The following is a 22,286-nucleotide window of genomic DNA, read 5'->3' on the forward strand; positions in this document are numbered from 1 at the left end:
TCCCAGGCAGGACAGGTGCCGCAGGAGAGCGAAGCTGGACACAGCCCGGACTGAGGAAAGGCTGTCAGGTGAAATGATGCCTAAACTGAGACCTGAAGAAGAAACAGGAGGGAGCATAAAAAAAAGGGGGCGGGGAGGGCGGATGAAAGAGGTATGAAGCAGAGTGGGTGTCTGGGGTGAGAGGCAGAAGAACAGATGAACCGGAATCATACATAATCTATGATTTATGCCTTTTTTTTTTTAAGAAAACTATAATAACTACTGCGTTTGGTGGCAGGATCTCTGGTAAAAATTGTTATGACATGATACTAAATAAAAGCCAACGGTGGTTCTTCACCAACCACTTAGACTGCTAAGAGCCTATTCTGTCCTGTGGCCATTCCTCTTTCCTCCAGTCTATCCTGCCATCGGACCAAACACAAGCAGGGACAGGAAGCAGTTCTAGCACAGCACACCAGCACATCCACGTCTTTCCCAGGACTGGCCAGTGTACCTCCTATCGCCACATTACAAATCTGGGGCCAAAAGTACTCAGGCGTCCACAGTCGCTGGACACCTGGCTACTTTACTGCCTCACCACCACCACCCCTCTTCCTGTCAGGTGTCCACAGGAACTCTGTGCTGAGCATTCCAAGCCTCGCTCATGTGGTCCACCTAACTTACCCCACCCCATTCCTCCCCACAGATCTGTGACTCCAACCAGGCTCTCTTTACTTCACACTGTACACACCACCCTCATTCCTGCCTCGGGCTGACCCTGCTAGGACTGCCCTAACCTGCTCTCCCAGTTCCTGGTCAAATAGCACCCATTCTTCAAGGCCCCCTCTTAGCTTCTCAATGGATCCTTAGTTAACTTCTTTAACCCACAATAACCTCTAGTTAGCCTGAATGTGAACTATATTTGTTATGCTATACAATAAGTAGTTCCACTTTTGTTCTAGAAAACTCAAAATGTTGCATTTTTGCAAGGCTTGCCTCCTAAACTGTAAGGCCAAAGTTTATATCCTTTAATACTTTCATCAGTATTAAACTTGGAAACACACATCCAATACCTGCTGGCTGGCTGACAGAGCCTGTGTGGAAGGTTCAGCCGGGCAGAATTCAGTGCCAGCTTCTTCTCTGCAACTACAGGTTTAAACAACACAATTAGGATTGAATTTACAAGCCCCTCTAGCACAGGAAACAGATTTACTTCTTTATTAATTCATTCATTCATTCACTCACTCATTCATCCCTAATGCAGGCAAACATCACCATAGTGCAAGTCTCCCCAGCACCTTCCGCATTATCTAGCAAATTAGAAATAATAATACAAATAAATAATAAATCTATTTGGTGAATGAATAGATTTAATGCCAGTAAGAAATATGGAAGTAATAGGTATGACTAACAGCTTGGAGTTTAATAAAGCCCCAAGGTGATCCTTGTGTCATTTTGTTAATGCAATATATTTATTTTTAAACAATGCTTCATATCCTCCATACAGAGATATCTTAATTTTTCTAAAAACTAAGTGAGTCATTTTGCAGGAAGAAAAAAGGGTCAGGCTTTACCTCTTATTTAGGGAGGAAGAAGAGAATGAATTGAAAAACTAAGTATTGTGTCCCCCACCATGCCAAGAGGAAAACATGCAATCAGATCGGCACCTAATTTACTCATAGCATGTGTCCACAAAAAAAGTATGCAAGCTCCCAAGGCAGAGGAGAAGATCAAGGGGCAATGCTAAGTTCTTCTGCTACAGGACTCCTCTTTCTTTACGTGAAAAGCGTTTTTTCCCCAAAGAAGGGGCTCAGGAAGAATGAACAAAATTATTTTCACATCAGCTCTGAGAGAATGTTCTTAAAAGTAAACGAAACATATAGAAAGGTATTTGGTGTTAAGTATAATACGGGTTAGCATGCCCAACCTCTCCCAAGAAGAGATGGACCTTCTACTCCCTGGAAACTGTCAGTGACAAGGAAGACCTCATCCCAGTTACACCAGGCCACACATCCACAATAAACGTAGCTGCCTGAAGGGGGGCTGAAGGACCAATTTGTTGACAAACAAGACGTCTTGTGTTGTAACTCCGTTAAGTGCTACATAAATGTCCAGGGTGTATGTACGCTTCTCACTCTGGGCTGTTGGAGCATGATATTTCTTCTACTACAGTTCCTTTCAGACTGTATTTTAGTGATTTGTATTCCTGTCTGCTCCCTCCTTTTGCTCATGAACTCTGTTGAGAGCAGGGACACGCCTTACTCATCTTTGAGCTCCCAGCGCCTAGTACAGTGCCCTGCAAGAGACACTGAAAATTACTGTAGACAAGCCCAATGTATCACTCAGATGCTCCCTTACCAAATGCCAACTGCCCAGAGAAAAGGAGACTTAGCTGAGAGCAGCCTCCTAGAAGGTACAGCCTTAAATTACAGATCATTTCTATAATAATCATTACGTTTCACTTACTAATCACCTTATCTATCCTTTCAGAAAAACAAGAGTGAGCTTTCCTTCTCATGATTAGTAAGGTACGTGGAAAGTGTGATCATTCTGAAATCTCTTTTTTTCAAATTAAACACATCCATGGGAATCACAGGGGAAGAAAAGGGAACACACTGTATTTAAGAAAAAGACATTAGTTACAAACCAGTAATTCTCTAAAAATCAAGCAAAACTAAGTATGAAGGGAAAAAACCTTTGTCAGAAACCATTTAAGGATAAGTAAAGTACCTCATCACTATAAACTTAGAACAATTCTCTCCCAGAATTTATCACCAACAGAAAAGGTGAAGCTTCACAGAAAAAGATAAATCAGAAGGGCCCCTTCTTCACGTAATGAAATTCAGGTTATATCTTTTCATAACCCATTAAGTTTATAATTGAAAAAGTACCAAGTTGTACAAGTTTTTCGACACATCTAGAAACAAACGTCAGGTCAGTAATTCGCAGAAACCAGCAGAAACCAGGTAGTCACAACAGGTTTACCTCATCTCTGAAATATACTTTTAACTATGTGTTTGGCTAATTTCATAGCCATCTGTGATTCTTACGGACCTTTCTCTTATAATATCCACTAAAACAGAGAAATTCAAATACTGACCTCTAATTCGACGCAATACAAACAACAGGTCCAGAATTACATCAAATGGCCACAGTTCCTTTTTCAGTAACACCATGAGCAGGAGGCTAAAGCCCCCCACAGAGCATCTCTGTAAGTGGTCCTGCAGTGACTGTGCCACAGCGCACATACAGTTACCCCTAGACAATTACCTCCTAAAAGAAGACAGACGATTGTCACTGTGTCTAAAGTGAAACCGAAGTTTTCTCAACAGGTGTAGCAGATGAGCTCAAAATAGGTCCACCTCCTCCCTTCTTGGTGCTTTAGCAACATTCAATTCTCTTTTTTTTTAATTAATTGATTGATTGATTTTTGGCTGCGCCGGGTCTTCGTTGCTTGCTGCATGCGGGCTTTCCCTAGTTGCAGCGAGCAGGGGCTTCTCTTTGTTGTGGTGCATGGGCTTCTCACTGCAGTGGCTTCTCTTGTTGCGGAGCACGGGCTCTAGGCGTGTGGGCTTCACTAGTTGTGGCATGTGGGCTTCCGTAGTTGTGGCTCGCAGGCTCAGAAGTTGTGGCACACGGGCTTAGTTTCTCCGTGGCATGTGGGATCTTCCCAGACCAGGGCTCGAACCCGTGTCCCCTGCATTGGCAGGCAGATTCTTAACCACTGTGCCACCAGGGAAGTCCAACATTCAATTCTCTTAACACTTTCCCCAGAGGTTGGATTCTTTTTCGTGATGTCTTACACCTAGTATTTTCTCTCAATTTTAAGAAGGTTTAAAGATGCTGTGAAGGGGCACGGGAGGGGTACCTCAGAGAAGCAGGGGTCCATTTTTATATTGGGAGCTAAAAGTGAATCATTTCTAAGCAATGCGCAGAGGGGGCTGAGGCCCACCTTGATGACAACAGTATCAAAGGCGTAAATTTCCGAGGGTCATGAATCACTACAGCAAGCATATCTGCAGCGTGTGGTACTCCGCAAGCACTGTGCAACCTTAACATTTCCATCCTCTGCGGTCCTTCAATAGCCTCAAAGGATGCCTTGGATATCAAAGCCAGCCCCACATCCGCAAGACTGGCAATCAGCATTCTAGAAAACTGCAAGAAGCCAGGCAAGATCCAAGCAAAATGGATTTTGGGAATGCAAGGAATTTGACGGCACCTGTATTCTTCTCCAGGAGTGATAAAAATATGACTAGTTCCCACAGAATTTGATTTGTAAGGGGAGAACTTACCCCAAATATCCAAACCAAATGAGAAAACAAATTATCTGAACACCTCATGGGAAAAGTAAGCACTTAACCAGACAACTCTCCCCTGCCTCAGGACCATTTTTTAAAAGGGGGGGGCGGGGAGACCCATACTAACTGTTTCAATTACAAATTAATCTTTGACTCCCAGAAAGTAAAAAAGCTTCAAAGCTTCCTTCCTGAGCGGTTAGACTGGAATAACCAACTTAAACAGCCTCTTAAATCATTTCAGGGGCCACATGCTAACATTAGCTCTCTCTAGATCTTAACATTAAAAGTTCACAGGCCTGTGATTGAGGTGGCAGGAAAAACTGCTACCTGCTCCTATCCCCTAAGTCAAACAACCTATTGATGCCATCCTCATTATATCTTTCCACCAAAAAATATATTTACAGATCTCTGAGATTTTTAAATTGCTGCGTTTATTACAAAAGAAGAAAAAGGCAATGCATTATCACTCTCATAAAGTGCATTTTTTTTTTTTTTTTTTTTTTTTTTTTGCGGTACGCGGGCCTCTCACTGCTGTGGCCTCTCCCGTTGCGGAGCACAGGCTCTGGACGCGCAGGCTCAGCGGCCATGGCTCATGGGCCCAGCTGCTCCACAGCACGTGGGATCCTCCCGGACCGGGGCACGAGCTCGTGTCCCCTGCATCGGCAGGTGGACTCTCAACCACTGCGCCACCAGGGAAGCCCATAAAATGCATTTTTGATGTCTCTTGTCATAAAATGAAAACAAAAATTTTATTTTAGGAAAAGACATCTAAGTTCTCTACTACAGCTGAACACTAACTGAGCACTTAGTAGTAACTGCATGAAAACATCTAAAACAAATACACCTGCATGTAGTGTTTGTATAAGAAATACATCAAGAAAACAGTGGGGGCTTCCCTAGTGGCGCAGTGGTTGAGGGTCCGCCTGCCGATGCAGGGGACACGGGCTCGTGCCCCGGTCCGGGAAGATCCCACATGCCGCGGAGCGGCTGGGCCCGTGAGCCATGGCCGCTGAGCCTGCGCGTCCGGAGCCTGTGCTCCGCAACGGGAGAGGCCACGGCAGTGAGAGGCCTGCGTACCGCAAAAAAAAAAAAAAAAAAAAAAGAAAACAGTGGATTTCTCTACAAGTAACATTACAGAAGATAAATACTGCTAGATTAAGTAAGGGTTGTGAGCTGCAATAGCCTAGGCTCCTGAGAAAGAAAAAGATAACTGAAGTACTTCAGATTTGTAGAGGGTTTTTTAATAAATTTATTTATTTTATTTATTTTTGACTGCATTGAGCCTTCATTGCTGCGCACAGGTTTTCTCTAGTTGCGGAGAGCGGGGTCTACTCTTCCTTGCGGTGCGTGGGCTCTAGGCGCGCGGCCTTCAGTAGTTGTGGCTCGCAGGCTCAGTAGTTGTGGCTCTTGGGCTCTAGAGCGCAGGCTCAGTAGTTGTGGCGCACGGGCTTAGATGCTCCACAGCCTGTCGGATCTTCCGGAACCAGGGCTCAAACACGTGTCCCCTGCATTGGCAGGCAGATTCTTAACCACTGTGCCAACAGGGAAGCCCCCAGATTTGTAACTTTATTTTTTCAATTTATTTCCATATCAATTTTTTCATTTCCGTTGATGTACTACAGTCCCCATTCGACAGCTGAGGAAGTAGGGCACTTCATCACCCTTCGGACCCACGGTACAGGTGGATTCAGAATCCAGGTTCTCTCACGCTAACTAATCAAGCTTATTTATAATGCTCATTGGTTGTCATGGTTCAGGACATTTTGGTGAAGCAAGAAAGAACATGAATTACACAGCACGTACAGTGTGTTTAAAAGACCCAGTTATTCTCTCCTATCAAATCAACATCACATATCAGCAAAACATTATTTCTAGGGTTATAAACAGTTTCCCCAAAGGTCACCCAGTTCTCATCTCTCACCTTGACCCAAATGCACACAGCACACAAGAATTTTATTTGGGTATTTTTTTAGGACAGTGCTTCTAAGCCAAGAAACTGCCCTCAAGTATAAATGGAAACATCCATAAATTAAGATAAATGCTATATTCAAGCCACTGAGTGTTTACATTAGTCTCACCCTAAGTAATCATGCCACTGACCCAAGTGTCAGTCAGCACCATCTTCAATCTCCCTATGAAGAGCTAAAGGAAAAGAAAATCTAATTAAAAGCCCAAGAAAAAAATCCACTTTAATCAAAACTACAAGCCAAAGGCCAAGGGACATTGTGGGAGAAAAAACCCTAAAACTTGAAAAAACTGTTAACAAGAAAAGAGATGTCAAGGGAGAAAAAGAGGAGACACTTTAATTTAAAGGACTAAAACCAAACCAGTCAAAAACAACTTTCCAAACAGAAGAAGCATAAAAATATGGAGAAATAAGAGAAGATGAGGGGATTAAAATGCAAAAGAATCACAGTTTTAAGAACATTTTACTAAGAAGAATAGGAAACTAAATGTTTAAAGCATTACTTTATAAAAATCAAAGTAAAGAATAACTGAGTTCTATCAAAATCAATAGAAAATCACTATAACATCTTTCCCCAAGTGGAACAACCATACAGATGAGGGTCCCAGATATGACCAGTAATAAGAGCTACTATTCTGTAACAGTCCTTGGACAGGAGCTACCTGGGACTCTACCAGATGGGAGTCAATGCTAGAGGACAGAAAGATTTTACTCAAAAAATCAGTCTGACAGTTGCATGCTTTTCTCCACAAGAAAATATCTGTGAAACATAACAGAAACACACACAAGCCAGATCACCATTGTTCTTAAAGTGAAGCAACGTAATCACCTTATCACACACACACTCACACTTTAGTATATATTAAGAAATCTCTGAAATAAAAAATGACTATAGTAACTACAAAGGAGTTGACTCACCCATGTAAAAAAACTGACTTGCTAATTTTAAACACTTACCATATTTTTAAAATCTTTTTACCTCAAAAGCTTTTACACTTCAGATTTAGTATTTTTTATTAATTTCAGAAAAAGTCGAAAAGTTTGTGTCACCTTTAGCAGTTGGAAATCAGTTTCAACTACAAGTTATTTAAAAGAAATCACTCCCCATCCAGTACCAAAGCACTGAGATTCCAAAGCAGTTTCATGCCTAATTCCATTTGGAACCCAGCTAGCCCAACTGCACTCTCAGGTAAGAGAGGCCTATAGACTGGAAAAATAACAAGAAAAGTTGCATTTCCCATTTCCTATCTTGGGCCTAATATGCTGATGAGCTTGGAAAGAAAGAGAGGACCTCAAGTTCAGCTTGACAGTTATTTACTACAAATAATAAAGCAATGGTTGGCACTCAATTTTAAAACAAATGAGTAAAACCCACAAATTGTATACTTTAAAAGGGTAAATTTTACAGTATGTGAATTATATCTCAGTAAAGTTATTTTTTAAATAAACAAATAAATGGTACTTGGAAAGAAGTGATCCATATAACATAAACCACCCAGCTCTACTACTGAGAGACAACAAAAATGTGTATTTTAAAATTCTGATATATAAAAAGATCACTAACTTCATTCATGGTCTAAGATGCAAATTAAAATAAAATATTGTACATTTTTCACCTCTCAGATTACCAAAGATCAAGAACTTCCATAATGTCCAGGGTTGGTGATAAGATAAAGAAATCTAAACCCTAAAACACTCTGTGTATACCAGCACATCTTGGAGGGCAATTTATTCACAGTTCTGAAAATTAAAAATGCACACACCTATTGCTGCAGCAATTCCACTTCTAAAAATTTACCCTACGGATACACCTATGCAATTGTACAGGTACAAGGATTAAAAAAAAAAGCAAGAATCAGTCTAAGTGTCCATCAACAGGAAATTAAAGTATCCACACAATGCCCCACTATGCAGATTTAAAAAAAAAAAAAAAGAAAGACGAGGTATAATTACAATTGACTTGAAAAATGTGTGATTGGAGTATTAAGTAAAAAGCAAAATTCAAGAGAGTACGTATAGCATATACACATGTGCTTATATACGCATAGGAAATGTCTAGAAGAATATTGGGGGAGTGGGCACTACTCTTCTTGAACTGTATGAATCGATTATAATGAGTATACATTCATTTTATAATTACAACTTATATTTAATTACAATGCATCAGGCTCTCAGACAGTCTCACCCTGGTGTTAAGTCTCCCCAGGCAATGACCCCTGTCTTTCCAGTGCTCTACTGTTCCAGCCGAACCAGTCTGTTCTTCTTAGAGAAATCAGCCCAAAGGACTCCTCTCCAAAATGCTCTTGCAATCTGGTTGGAACTGCTACCAGCAACAGCTTCAAACATAAATTACCTGAGTTGAAAGAACTACGTCTGCCTGCACCTGCTACAGAACATTTCTGAAGACTTTTTTTAAAAAAAGGAAATTGAAACACAATTTAATAATCCTCATCATAGAAGCAGCAAATGTACCGTTTCCCATGTTTTCCAGCCTTTGTGCCTTTGCTCCATGAAACTTCCTGCCTGAAATCCTCTTAGCTACGTATCACATGTCCAAATCCTGCCAATCCTTCAAAACACAGGTTAAACGCCTCTTCCTACACCACATCTTCCCTAAGGCCTCCAGCCAGAGCTAATTCTCTTTCTTAAACCACAGCACCAACACCTTGAGGTACTTTCCTCTACCTAGTACTCCACTGTACACATATCTTATTCTCATTGGTGAGAAAATTCTTCAAAGGCACACAACTGGTGTATACGTCATTGTGTATACCCCAGTTCATACATGAATTAACCTGATGTGTTACTATAGCATCTAATAACAAAAGCATGGAAAGAACCTAAAAATAAAAAGCACAGCTTTTTCTTATGTATTTATGTAATATCTATACATGACAAACAGTAGGAGTATGAAAAGGTAAGGCTCCCTCTCTCTCCATCCCCCTCCCCAGGGCCCTACTATGCCTCCTTAAAAGGCAATCACTATGATCAATTTCTTAACACAGGGTTTTAAGAAGTTCTTGGACACTATAACTTTATAACACATTCATAACTTTGGGTCTAAGTTGACAGAAGTAACTGGTATGTCAATTATACAACTGCATGCTGTGTACATGTATGCTGTGGCAAAGAAAATATGACAACCAACAGATAGAAAGATAAACTGTGTCCTATGACTTACAAAATTAAATTTCTCCCGAGTTGTGAGAAGAAAAGTCATTGTTCATTATCAACAAACGTATAGACTGTTTCAAGCATGCCTATAAACCTAGTTATTAGGGTTTTTTCATAATGTAAAAACTGCTTAAGGATTCCATAAAGACTCTAAAATTCCCACTAAGCTATGAAAAAGGTGCTAAACCATTACAGATAAAATACTAAAGAAAAATGTAGATGTTTTATAAAGCTAGGTATCTTAAAGAATATTAATAAACTGTTTATAAAAGCATTTCTCAATATCATATTAAAAGTTACAAAATGTCTGCATAGTTTTCTAATTTATAAATGATAAGAATCAAATGTTTGGCTTCCCTGGTGACGCAGTGGTTAAGAATCTACCTGCCAACGCAGGGGATACGGGTTCGAGCCCTGGTCTGGGAAGATCCCACATGCCGCGGAGCCACTAAGCCCGTGCACCACAACTACTGAGCCTGTGCTCTGGAGCCCGCAAGCCACAACTGCTGAGCCCACGTGCCACAACTACCGAAGCCTGCAAACCTAGAGCGCGTGCTCTGCAACAAGAGAAGCCACCGCAATGAGAAGCCTGTGCACCACAACAAAGAGTAGCCCCCCACCACCACAAGTAGAGAAAACCTGCATGCAGCAACGAAGACCCAACACAGCCAAAAATAAATAAATAAATAAATAAAAATTTTTAATGTCATTATCAAGAATTTGTCCAAAAATCAGCTTCCTGAATATGTCTTGGGGTTAAAAGATTAAGCCAAATCTCCTTTATCATCAACATCAATAATATTACACAATAAAATTATTCATTCAGTCATTCAACAAGTGAATGAATACCTACGGCGTTCCTCACATGCTAGATGCAAAGAACACTGAGCTCTGCCCTTACCTGAACAATGCACCTGAGGTTGCAAAATCTGAAGGCAACACTCCAGGTGCCTCTTTTCTAGCCTCCAAGTTAATCATCCCCCATCTGTCGTCATAGTCTTCTTTCAGACTGAGCATAATATGATTAGGCTTCAGTTCTGCTCTGTTAACATAATTATATATAATCATATTCCTCAAAGATTACACTCCCATTACCAAAATTAAAATCAGCACATTACCGAAATGCCACAGTAGCTATCATTAATGGTGGGCCACTTTTCCAAATGGCAAATCTTATTCATCACATGACATTTCTCGTTAATTTCATCTCAAAGAGTAACCTTATCCTTAAATTTGAAAAATACTTTGCACCTCCCCCCAGGTCCCAGGGGCTGACCTAAAAAAAGTCAGAATGTAGGGCTGCTAGACCGATAGCCAACTGTTTTTGGTTATTTCTCACAGGCCATTAAACCAAGCTCACTAGAGAGCTGAAGGTGGACCAACAAGACGCGCCTCTCTCTCTCCATATCCTACTTTCTTGAACCTCTCTAAGAGGAGGGAATATTAATCTGATGGGGTCACAGTTCAAAACACTGATTGGACTTGTTTAACAAGTTCGAATATTAATTGCAGATTAAAAGTTACACACAGGGCTTCCCTGGTGGCGCAGTGGTTGGGGGTCCGCCTGCCGATGCAGGGGACACGGGTTTGTACCCCGGTCTGGGAAGATCCCACATGCCGTGGAGCAGCTGGGCCCGTGAGCCATGGCCGCTGAGCCTGCACGTCCGGAGCCTGTGCTCTGCAACGGGAGAGGCCACAACAGTGAGAGGTCCGTGTACCGCAAAAAAAAAAAAAAAAAAAAGTTACACACATATATACTCAAGGGATGGCTGTCTTGCTCTTGCTCGTTTCTCTCACACACGCTCTAGAAGACTAACATTTGGGTCTTTGGTAAAGTGGCCAGCCAGAGGAGTAAGTCGGCGAGATTTAGGAGGAAGGGAGGTCCCTTGCCTAGGCTTTAAGTTTAAGCAATACACACCCCAACCCAGTTTACTAGACAGCTCTGTATTGGTATTTTGGCCAAAAGCCCAATTAATAATAAAATACTACTCTGAATTTCCCACTTGCCATTATTCTACTTACATAAATCTCCTTTAGGAACATCACAAGGAAGAGGGACAGCTAAGTTATGATGTCTGATTATTCATTGACACCCCGAACCTCACCAATACTTTCTGGTCTATGTCATTCACTTTATTTTTATTTATTTATTTTTTAAATAAATTTATTTATTTATTTTTGGTTGTGTTGGGTCTTCGTTTCTGTGCGAGGGCTTTTTCTGGTTGCGGCGAGCAGGGGCCACTCTTCATCGCGGTGCACAGGCCTCTCACTATCGCAGCCTCTCTTGTTGTGGAGCACGGCTCCAGATTCGCAGGCTCAGTAGTTGTGGCTCACAGGCCCAGTTGCTCCTCGGCATGTGGGATCCTCCCAGACCAAGGCTTGAACCCGTGTCCCCTGCATTAGCAGGCGGATTCTCAACCACTGCGCCACCAGGGAAGCCCTGTCATTCACTTTATATTTAATCATGTACTGTTCCGTAGCATTTCCTATATTCAAGGAATAGTAAAAACTTTATGTTGCTGACTTAGAATTTATTTGAACCCTCTAGAGTTGACCCATTGCTCCTACATAGCTCGTAGTTGTTGAGCGTTGCAGATAAAGAAACGGAACATAGTGGAAAGCTAGATCTATGGATGACAATGATAACTGGAATACTTTTTAAAATTAGGCTAACATTGAGCACTTATTATTTACCAGAGACATTTTAAACACTTTATATGTATTAATTACACTGGTCCTCACAACAAATTTATGAGTGCTATTATTACCCCTACATTGCAGATGAGGAAACTGAGCCACAGAAAGTAAGCAACTTGCCTAAAGTCAGACTTAATAAGCAGAAAGCTGGGAACTGAGTCTAGAGCTCTTGACTACTTTTCTACAATAGTATAATAGTTATGGGTGGACAAATACAGATTGGTAAATCTTGAGGCTCAGTGCCCAGAAGACATCTGAGGAGACAGAGGGCAACATGGGTCCAGATCTCAGAAGAGAGATCAGGGCTGTATTTATAAACTTGCAGGTTGGAAGCACTAGGTGGAATGAGGTCACTCTGGAAGACAGCGCTGAGGGAGGAGTTAATGGACAGAACCATGAGGAACACCAATATTTAAAATAAAGGTGACATTTTAAGTCAAACTGATGATGCAGTAAGCCAGTATTTTTGTATTATATACATATAAAACACACAGTACATTATAAATCAAAATATGTAATAGGTATACCTACTCTGGGAACTAGAACTACAACGACTACGGGTTATGGTAGCACCTGCTTTCAATGCACTGTTGGGCGTAGCACGTTAGACGGGACACCACCCAGAAGACTGTTTCAATGGGAGGGAATCATCTGCTCTAAGATCTACATTCAGAAATGACCTCCAAGGAATACACAGTTGTGAAAAGAAAGACGGCCTAAATAGATACCCAAATTTCAATGATTCTAAGGCGCACAATGTTTTACATTTGTAAGTCATGAGGACTGGGACAGGTCTTACATAGTTTAATTGGCAGCATTTTATTTCTTAGTGGTACATAAAATATGATGCATCTTACTACTGATGGCATCTTAAGACACCATGAAATGTGTCTTTTAGAATACATCCCATTCTACATGTGAGCATACATACTGGTATAGTTACAGGAAAGCTTTCTGCTTTCAAGGGGTTTACAATCTAATGGAAAGAACATGATTAACAATAAGATACAAATGCAAAGAATAAACATTAATACAAGATATGAAGTGATAAAATGAGTGAAAAGGTTAAAGAACTGAAGGTACTTAATTGCTAGGAAATATGAGTAGCCAAACCAAAACAACTTAAGGCAGTGTGTCCTAAGCACAGTTTTAACTGAAACAGATGAAATCTGATGGAACAAGAACAGAAAGAAGGTAGGAAATAAATGGTATCTCAACAAAGGCAGAGAGAGAAGATGAATAATGTGAGGTTATGGTCACATCCCTCTCCTCTTAGAACCAGCAACTACCTGCTAGTTAAAGCACTGCTTGAAGATAACTAATCAAAGGGGAAGCCTTTTTTTAATCTTCTATATCTCTCTCCTTTGAATCCCTGTGATAGCTTTTTTTTCGTGTATTTATTTATTTTTGGCTGTATTGTGTCTTCGTTGCTGCACGTGGGCTTTCTCTAGTTGCGGCAAGCGCGGGCTACTCTTCGGTGCAGTGCATGGGTTTCTCATTGCGGTGGCTTCTCTTGTTGTGGAGCACAGGCTCTAGGCACAAGAGCTTCAGTAGTTGTGGCCCACGGGCTTAGCTGCTCCGTGGCATGTGGGATCTTCCCAGACCAGGGCTCAAACCCATGTCCCCTGCATTGGCAGTCGTATTCTTAACCACCGCGCCACCAGGGAAGCCTCCCCTGTAGTAGTTTTAAAATCTACAAATTCTTTGGTACTCCTCCCTTCAAGAGCTGCATCTTAATTCCCTTCTCTTTGCCTGTGGGCTGGACTTAGTGACTTGATTCTAACTAATAAAATATGATGGACGTGACAGTGTGTGACTTCTGAGACGAGGCCATAAAAAACTTCCTCCTCGCTTTCTCTCTTTCCCCTCCCTCCTCTCATTCTGGGGGAAGCCAAATGCCATGTAATGAGGTCATACAGGTAACCATATGGAAAGGTCTATGTGGCAAGCAACCAAGGCTTCTTGCAGAGGCCTTTCTTCCCACAGCCCAGTGGGTGAGTCACCTGGAAGCAGAGCCTCCAGCCCCGATCAAGCCTTCAGATGATGGCAGCTCCAGCTGCATCCTAACTGCAACCTCAGGAGAGACCTCTGAGCCAGAACCACTTAACTAGGCCACTCCCAGACTACTGACCACAGAAACTGGGAGATAATGAATTTTACTGTGCTGTCACCAAGTTTTGAGGTAACTTGTTATGCTGCAATACATAACTAATACAACCCCAGAATATTTTGTGTCTCTAAAATACCTATTTTTTTTTAAATTTTATTGAAGTATGATTGATTTACAATGTTAATTTCTGCTGTACAGCAAAGTGATTCCATTATACATTTATATATATTCTTTTTCACATTCTTTTCAATTATGGCTTATCACAGGATACTGAATATAGTTTCCTGTGCTATACAGTAGAACCCTGTTGTTTATCCCCTAAAACACTTACCTTTATCTTCTAACAGTTAAGTGTACACCGATGGCCAGTATAGAGAAAATTTCTAGAAGGTTGCTCTCTTCATCTTTACATGCCTATAAGGCTTACTTCAGTGAACTGCATAGTTAAGTACCTGTTTTCGTTTATTATTTGTTAAAAGACCAGTGCTTATACAACTGACTGCAGTTGTCCAAAAATGAAGCGATTATATCTCGAATAAGAGTATAGCTACTGGAGCAGGGTAAAAAAGAAAAATATTGATTTGACCTGATTACAAGACAGAATGAGCGATAACAGATGCAACAATCAAAAGTAACTCCAGAATGACAAATGTATACGGTGGAAACAGTAGTTATGTTGTACCCTTGGAAAGACTGAAGTGGAAAACTTGCTTGAAGAAAAACAGTACAGAGCGGCAAAGCATTATAACAGTGACACCCAGAACTGACTTCATTATTAAGGAAAAAAGGACAAAAGCCACTTGATTAAGAAAGGATTAGCTTCACATGTGTTTCTCAAACTGTTCTACAGAATAGTGGTTCTCATTAAAACATCACAGGTATTCTTTGGGGAAGGGAAAAACAAACAAACAAAAACCCTCTACATACCATAGTCCTAAGTTTTGAAGGCTTTAGGGTGCTAATATGCATTATAAATTTATTTGACCTTAGAACAGTTAAAATACTTGCAGCATTTCAGTATGCCATGAATATAGTTTGGGAAACACCAAATTGGGTAAGCAGGTAGGTAGACAAGTAGATGAGGAGATTCGTAGGAAATAAAACAAGACAAATGTAATAAAATGATCTCACCTAAAGAAGAGAACATAACTGACTACCACTGATGATTATGTACAGTTTCTTAAAGGGAAATAAACTTAGATAAGCTATCAAAAGCAACAACAGCTGCACCAGATGTCAGGGAAAATGAAGATGGAAAAAACGTGACAGGATAGAAAAGAAGAAAAAAAATGTCCTTTCCATAGGCCGTGGCTCAGAATGCCTTCCACCCGCTCGGCTCCTACCGTGCACCTCCCTGAGAGCTGGTGTGAGCACCCCGCCATCTAGAAGGTAGGCAGGTAGCTTAGGAGGCAGCCTGATTCCAAACCCTTTACCAACAGTGATGATAACTAACAACCTATCAGATCTTCTTTCTCGGGAAATGTTAATTAAATATATTAAGAGTCCTCAGTGGAAGTGGAAGCAGAGGGACAAAGACACGAAGAAACCGGAGATAAAACAGCTGAGTGAAGAGCAGAGGATGAGGTGGGCAAGCTCTGGCTGTTCAGTGCCTTGTGCAAGAGAAGAACGCCTTTCTTCAATAAGAAATTGAAGTTAGTATATTGTTGTTCAACCTGAACAACCTTACGTGATGGCCCTGCCAGAGACGGCAGCATCTCAGCCAGGTGATGCCCCTTCAGCCACGTTCGATGACCCACCCAGGAAGAAGGGAGAGGGAAGGGAAAGAGGAGGGAAAGGGCAGGAGGAACACAGGCTCTGCCTTTAATAAGGAGCATCTAGTTCATTTTTTTTAATGTATTTATTTTTATTTATTTATTGGTTTTGGCTACACTGGGTTTCGTTGCTGCGCACAGGCGTTCTCCAGTTGCAGCAAGCAGGGGCCACTCTGCCCTGCGGTGCCCGGGTTTCTCATGGCGGTGGCCTCTCCTGCTGCAGAGCGTGGGCTCTAGGCGTGCAGGCTTCAGCAGGTGCAGCACAAGGGCTCAGCAGTTGTGGCTCGCAGGCTTAGTTGCTCTGTGGCATGTGGGATCTTCCTGGACCAGAGATCGAACCAGTGTCCCCTGCATTGGCAGGTGGACTCCAAACCACTGTGCCACCAGGGAACTCCCAGGAGCATCTAGGTTAAATTCACCTGAGTGATGTTTTCATATACCAAATATGTTTCTAAATCAGTGGCCAGAGTCTAGCCACCCCATGAGGAATCAAGCCAAGCTGTTCTAGCGTGGATACACTTCCCCAGGGTAGCCAGGTTCTGCCCAGGGAGGGAGAGGTTTCCAGAGCCTCCCAGGCAGCTTCTCCAAATTCATACATGCAGACACATGCCCACACTCCAGCTGTCTCACACTCCTAAACTGTGTTCACCCCACACACTAAGTGCCACGGCAACTCTACCCGCCTCCTGCTCCCCACCCCCCAAAGAAGCAAGGGGGTCAGGAATCAGACCTCTGGGAGCCGGTGGACACACGTAGGTGTCTCTGCTGAGCGTGGCCATGGGTGCTGGAATGGGTCTCTGCAGGAGGGGCTCTCCCGTGCTGCTCCAACACTCTGCCTCGAGATGTTGCACGGCCATGCTTGCTCACGAGTTCTCCTTCAGGTTAGTCCAGGCCCACAGCGCAAACACTGTGCCCTTATGAGTGGTGTCCTTATGCTACACAGTGTCTGGACATCCATACACTGCCCTGGCACTAGGGCATACAGTCAACAAACTCTTCCCACTGAGGCGGTAATCGGGTCACTAAAGCTGGGCAGCATCCATACCCCTAACAGCATTCTAGCATCCACAAGACCCGTCTGAACCTGTGGTGCTTCTGTGAGGCCTCTCGAAGTTTAAATATCTTTCCACTTTTTCCCAATATGTGAGAATGACTTGGAAGACTCTCTGCTCCTCGTTCAAAACCCTCACAAATCACATGTATATAACTAGTTTAAAATCAGGATATGACCCGTAGCTTCAACTTCTGTTGCAAAAGCCCAAGAGAAATAGGCTGTAAGAATTCCTCAAATACCAAGTGATCTATGAATTAGAAGTCTTATCATTTTGTAACATAACCACATAAAGAAATAGTCCACAGTTAAGTATGTTGCTGACACACTGGCAAATTTTACCAAATAAAAACAACAATTTTACACTAGGACAAACAGGTCACCTTACCAAAAAACCTCATACAGTATTAGCAGTCCTACTGACCTCGTTACCTAATGTACAGACACATATTACATCGTGCATTGCTTGCCAAACCAACAAGTTACACAAATCACAATTCCAAACAAAATCCAATCTAGTAAATAGATTTCGTATTTCAGCATGTTTGAGTTTTTTGTGGTCAAATGTTCACTAAAATGTCTTAAGCAATCTTAACTATTTTCTCCTCATTATTTAAAAAACACTAGAACTCTCTTAGACAAGAAACTAAGCACAAGCCAACAGGCTCACCAAAATCACACTTAGGACAAGAGCTACAGATTTGGAAAAATTACCAAGATATTAATTATTAACAATTACTTAACTATGATTCAAGAGAAGTTCCTGGTTGTTGAAAAACCCTACAACGAACTAGAGCACATTATCAGAAACATTATCTCAGACAATAGTGTATTGTTTCAGGGTGTGTGTGTGTGTGTGTGTAATGAAGTTCACAGCTGTGTTACACTAATGACTCAAACACCTGAATTTTCTGCTATCTTAACCTTTAAGTCAACTACAAAAGAAGCTGCCAAAAGCAGTTAGGAGCACAAAATTCCCCAAAGAACTGGGTATATACAACTTATTTTACTACGTAAATTTTCATTACTGAGATTCGAACAAGATGTTAGAGAATCAAAACTAATTTTAAAAGCAAGGGCTGCTTACTGAATCCATAATAATATTCAACATACACTGGTTTTTAGAAGGGCACAAGCCATATTCGTGTGTGTGTGTTTACAGCACCTGGCACATTTCTGTCCAACATTACATATAATTGTTGCAGGACCTGACAATGATTACCGTCTCACTTTTTTAAAACTTTATGACTAACCATTAAGTCAAAGTTGAAAAAGTAACTGGTGCATTTATTTCTTGATTTGGGTTACCTTCTTGTTGTGAATTGGTTCTCAGTTATTCTAGTTACCTTGTAACAAAACATTGGCAGAGACTGTAGGGGACTGAAATTACCTGACTCTACTCTTGCTGAATAAATAATACATTTGACCTGTTCACATTTCATTGTAAAACATCCACAGCTTTAGAGATTACACTCTAAGCTTTGAAAGCAAAGTGAATCAGAGATCACATTCCTAAGAGCAGCCAGTCTGGAACAGAAGATGTTTATTCTACACTGAATCCCCCTTGCCACTGCAAACCTCTCTAACAGTTCATTATATTTAAAACAGTTGAGATGGGTAGGACGTATGATAATAAGAATTCTTCAAGGTATTTATCAAGCAGATTATCTCTGAAACTACACCTTGGTTTAGAAGCCTTTGAGCAGGAATTTGGCCTTCTGTGTTCATCTGTACATACTCATTTCACATCTTCTCTTGACTCTTATTTTTTTTTTACTCTAATCCACAGAACAATTTATCCTATCAGACTTAATTTTGTTTAGATGACTCTTGGAAACACTACTGCAGTGCAGCACTATTACATATGCAAAACTGCTGATTTCAGGGAGCTCCTCTCCTACCCCTGCATCCCCCACCCCTCCCACCCCCATTAAATCTTGGGGGAAAACCTCTGGGTCCAGTGCTGGGATTTTTCTTTTCTATAGGGTAGGTCTACTTGACTTTTTACTAATGATACTGAAAACTTTTTAAAGACTGCTGGTGTGGGGCTTCCCTGGTGGTCCACTGGCTAAGACTCCCGAGTTCCCAGTGCTGTGGGCTCGGGTTCAATCCCTGGTCAGGGAACTAGATCCCACATGCTACAACTAAAGATCCTGCATGCTGCAACTAAGATCCGGCGCAGCCAAATAAATAAATAAAAAGACTGCTAGAGTATGTAGAGTTTCAGACACCAAGAACACAAATAAGCCCCCTGACTTTTTTTAATATTTCAAGGCAAACTGTATTTCTCATAAAAGACAGACAGTCCTTGGAAGCCACAATGTATAAATACTTCTAATAATAGAACAAATTAATTTCAAGACAGCCAGTAACGTAAAAAGCCTCAATGCAGCCGTGCCTGTCAAAGAGCATCTGTATTAGTAACTCAGGGAAGTGGCATTTGCAGGAAAGCACTACAACTGTGTTCAAAAGAAAGTCATTAGGCCTCAGAGGTTAATCCCCTCCCCCATCCTCTTCTTCCGGATCCTTCAAGGCAATTAACCAGTAGAAGGCGCTACTCTGCAACCCACAATATTCACACCAACCTGCATCCTTGGCCCAGAGCTGGGTCCAACCCAGGTGTACTCTTCTCAGCCTATTCCCTGTCCAGCGTTCTAGGAAGCCTCTACATTAGCCCCAAAAGCAGAAAACCAGATCTTTTCTTATAACCCCGATTTTTAAAACAATACAAAACAAAACACAGAGAGCTCAACAGCCAGTATACCTGTCTTATCAAACCTTCAGACCACCACCAATATGTCAAAACATAAACACACACACTTTGCTAACTATTAACCTCGAATACAATCTTTATTATCTTAACTGAGACAATCTACTTCTACCTAGAAAAGACGACCCCGGTCACATTCACTGCAGCTACAGTCAACTAAACAAATCACTGTCTCCAACAAAGTCAGGGGCAATGAGGAATACGAAAGCTGACTATAAGGCCACGACATATAATGAGGGATTTTATCTTTACATGCACAAAAAAGAAAGAACAGTAGAAACCAGGGCTGCAAAGGCAAGAAAGGGTGATGGAAAAGAGGAGTCTCTGAACATGTTTTTGAGTGTCCTTTAGTTTCCGACGTACTCTTCTGCCTCTTAACAAGGTTGCAAAAAAAGGCCAGACAGAAGATGGGTGAAAGAAAACTGAAGAAGAAAAGCACCCACTCTTCCTCCATCTCCTCTCTCCTCTCCCAAAAAAGCTGTTTGTCTGTGCAAACCTAGTCCCAAATATGGGAGACAGAGAATGAATGTGTGTATGGAAGAACAATGAGCCCTCTGCCTGGTATTTTGTGTGTGTGTGTGTGTGTGTGTCTGTATGTCTGCCTCTGCCTTTTTTCCCTTCGACCTCAACAACAGGGAGAGCTGGAAGCCAGCTTCCCATCCAGCCTAGGCCATCGAAATCCAAACTGGTTCATAATTTACGGTGCAATTAACTCAGCAAGCAAATCGAGGAAAGGAAATAGCTACCCAAAGATGATTTTACTATTGTATAGATCCATCCTCTCTCCCCTCCCCCAACAGACTGAGGCTACAGAAACCAGTGTACACCAGACAAAAAGGTCTCTCTTTAAATGGAAAGCAATTATGGAAACTGTTTCAAATCTAAACATAGGACGTGTTAATTTGTGTTACATTAAAATGTTTGTTGTGCAATTCACCGAGTGACCCTTTTACTAGTTATCTTTTTTGTGTTTAAAAAACTGCTTTGGAGAAAAAAGAAAACTATTTCAGGATTCATACAAAACTACTTTCTAAATGTACCTTAAAATAGCAACACATACTCAAACATTTAAAACACCCATTTTCTCAAGGACACATTTTGCTTAAATCAATGTTTGAAGTCTGTAATCCAGAAAAAACTGTAAGCAAACCTTGGAAAAGAGGCAGAGGAAAATGACAATTCAACAATGAATCATTCTGTTTTCCTTTCAACAACTTCTCAAGCAACCAGTTTCAAAGGAAACCTGCAATACTTTCTCCCTCCCAACACACGATCTATGTAAAACTACTTTTTCTTCTTTCCAAAACCTTAAAAAATATAATAATACTAATAAAAATAAATGCCACTCTCCTTCAGAGAGCTGAACTAAAACATGATAGTAAAAATCCTCTGCTGCCGCAAGTGATTTTTGGTTTTAAAATTCAAGAACCACACAGAGCAAAGGACTAGAGATTTCGAACACAAAGAGAGAATCTTCCCCTAATGTGAAAATGAGACTTTAAGAAAAGTCCTCCCCCAAGACCCCCAAATCCACAAACATTCAAGAAATTCACAGTTTCGGTCCTGGACTTCCTCCCTCCGCGCCTCCCCGCCCCCCGCCCCCCAGTTCAGCCCATGATTTAGTCACATGAAACAGTTTAACCTCAAACAAGTCAAACCAGAGCAGGACTAAGCAGCAAAGAAAGAGCAGGGGTCAGCGGGCGACAGGGACAGCTACCTGGCCCGCACAGGGCCAAGCGGCCCCCGGCCCTTTATTCCCGCCCGCCCCGGCCGTGCGCGGCCCCTACCCGGGACCCGGGCTTCCATGCCGAGCCCTCGGCCCGCCCCACGCCCGCGCCCAGAACGAGGGGCCACAACAGCGGGCAGACGCCGCGCGCGGGCAACTTGCAGACTTACCTCCCCCGGACGCGCTACACCATTAACGGAGGTGTGTTCGGCCGGCTCCTGGGAAAGTGGGGGGACGGGGCGGGAGGCCCGCGGGGCTGGCGCCGCCGGGCTCGGGACGAGGGCTGGCCGGCCGCGGGGACAGAGCCGGGGGCTGCGGGGGCTTCCCTCCCGTGACCTTTCGTGCGGGCTCCACCAGGCTCCGCGCTCGGCCAGTCCTTCAGGAACGGGAGCCCAGGCTCATGTCTGGTTTTGTTTTTCTGAGGCCGAGGGGGCTCCCGGAGGATGATGGTGTATTTTTTTTTTCCCCCTCAAGTAGGAGAGAAAACGAGGCAGAGACAATGTGGGAGGCGAGCGAGGGGAAAGGAGCGCGGAGGCGGGGGCGAGACCCGAGCCGGGCGAGCGTCTCGGGAGTGCGGGAGGAAGAAGAGGCTAGGAGCGCGGGGGGCGGCTCGCGAGCGTCTGTAGGAGCGGCGGCGCCTCGGCTATGGTGGCCGAGCCGCGGCGGGGCTGCTGAACCGACCCACCGCCCACTCCGCGCTCGGGCCCGGCCCACCTCGCAGTATCGCGCCTCGCCATTGGTGC

At 42.5% G+C, this 22,286-nt stretch overlaps 1 protein-coding gene across 1 annotated transcript in view; it reads right to left on the bottom strand.

The window, feature by feature from the left end:
* Window positions 1-21,905, bottom strand: part of RERE (arginine-glutamic acid dipeptide repeats) — a 420,244-nt gene extending 398,339 nt beyond the window's left edge. The window contains exon 1 of the mRNA XM_079698584.1: window positions 21,714-21,905. The gene's annotated coding sequence lies outside the window, so the exon portion shown is untranslated. The remainder of the gene's footprint in view (window positions 1-21,713) is intronic.
* Between the last annotated feature and the right edge of the window lie 381 nt (window positions 21,906-22,286).

The sequence above is a fragment of the Hyperoodon ampullatus genome (genome assembly GCF_949752795.1).
Source record: "Hyperoodon ampullatus genome assembly, chromosome: 2".
NCBI classification, from domain to species: Eukaryota; Metazoa; Chordata; class Mammalia; order Artiodactyla; family Ziphiidae; genus Hyperoodon; species Hyperoodon ampullatus.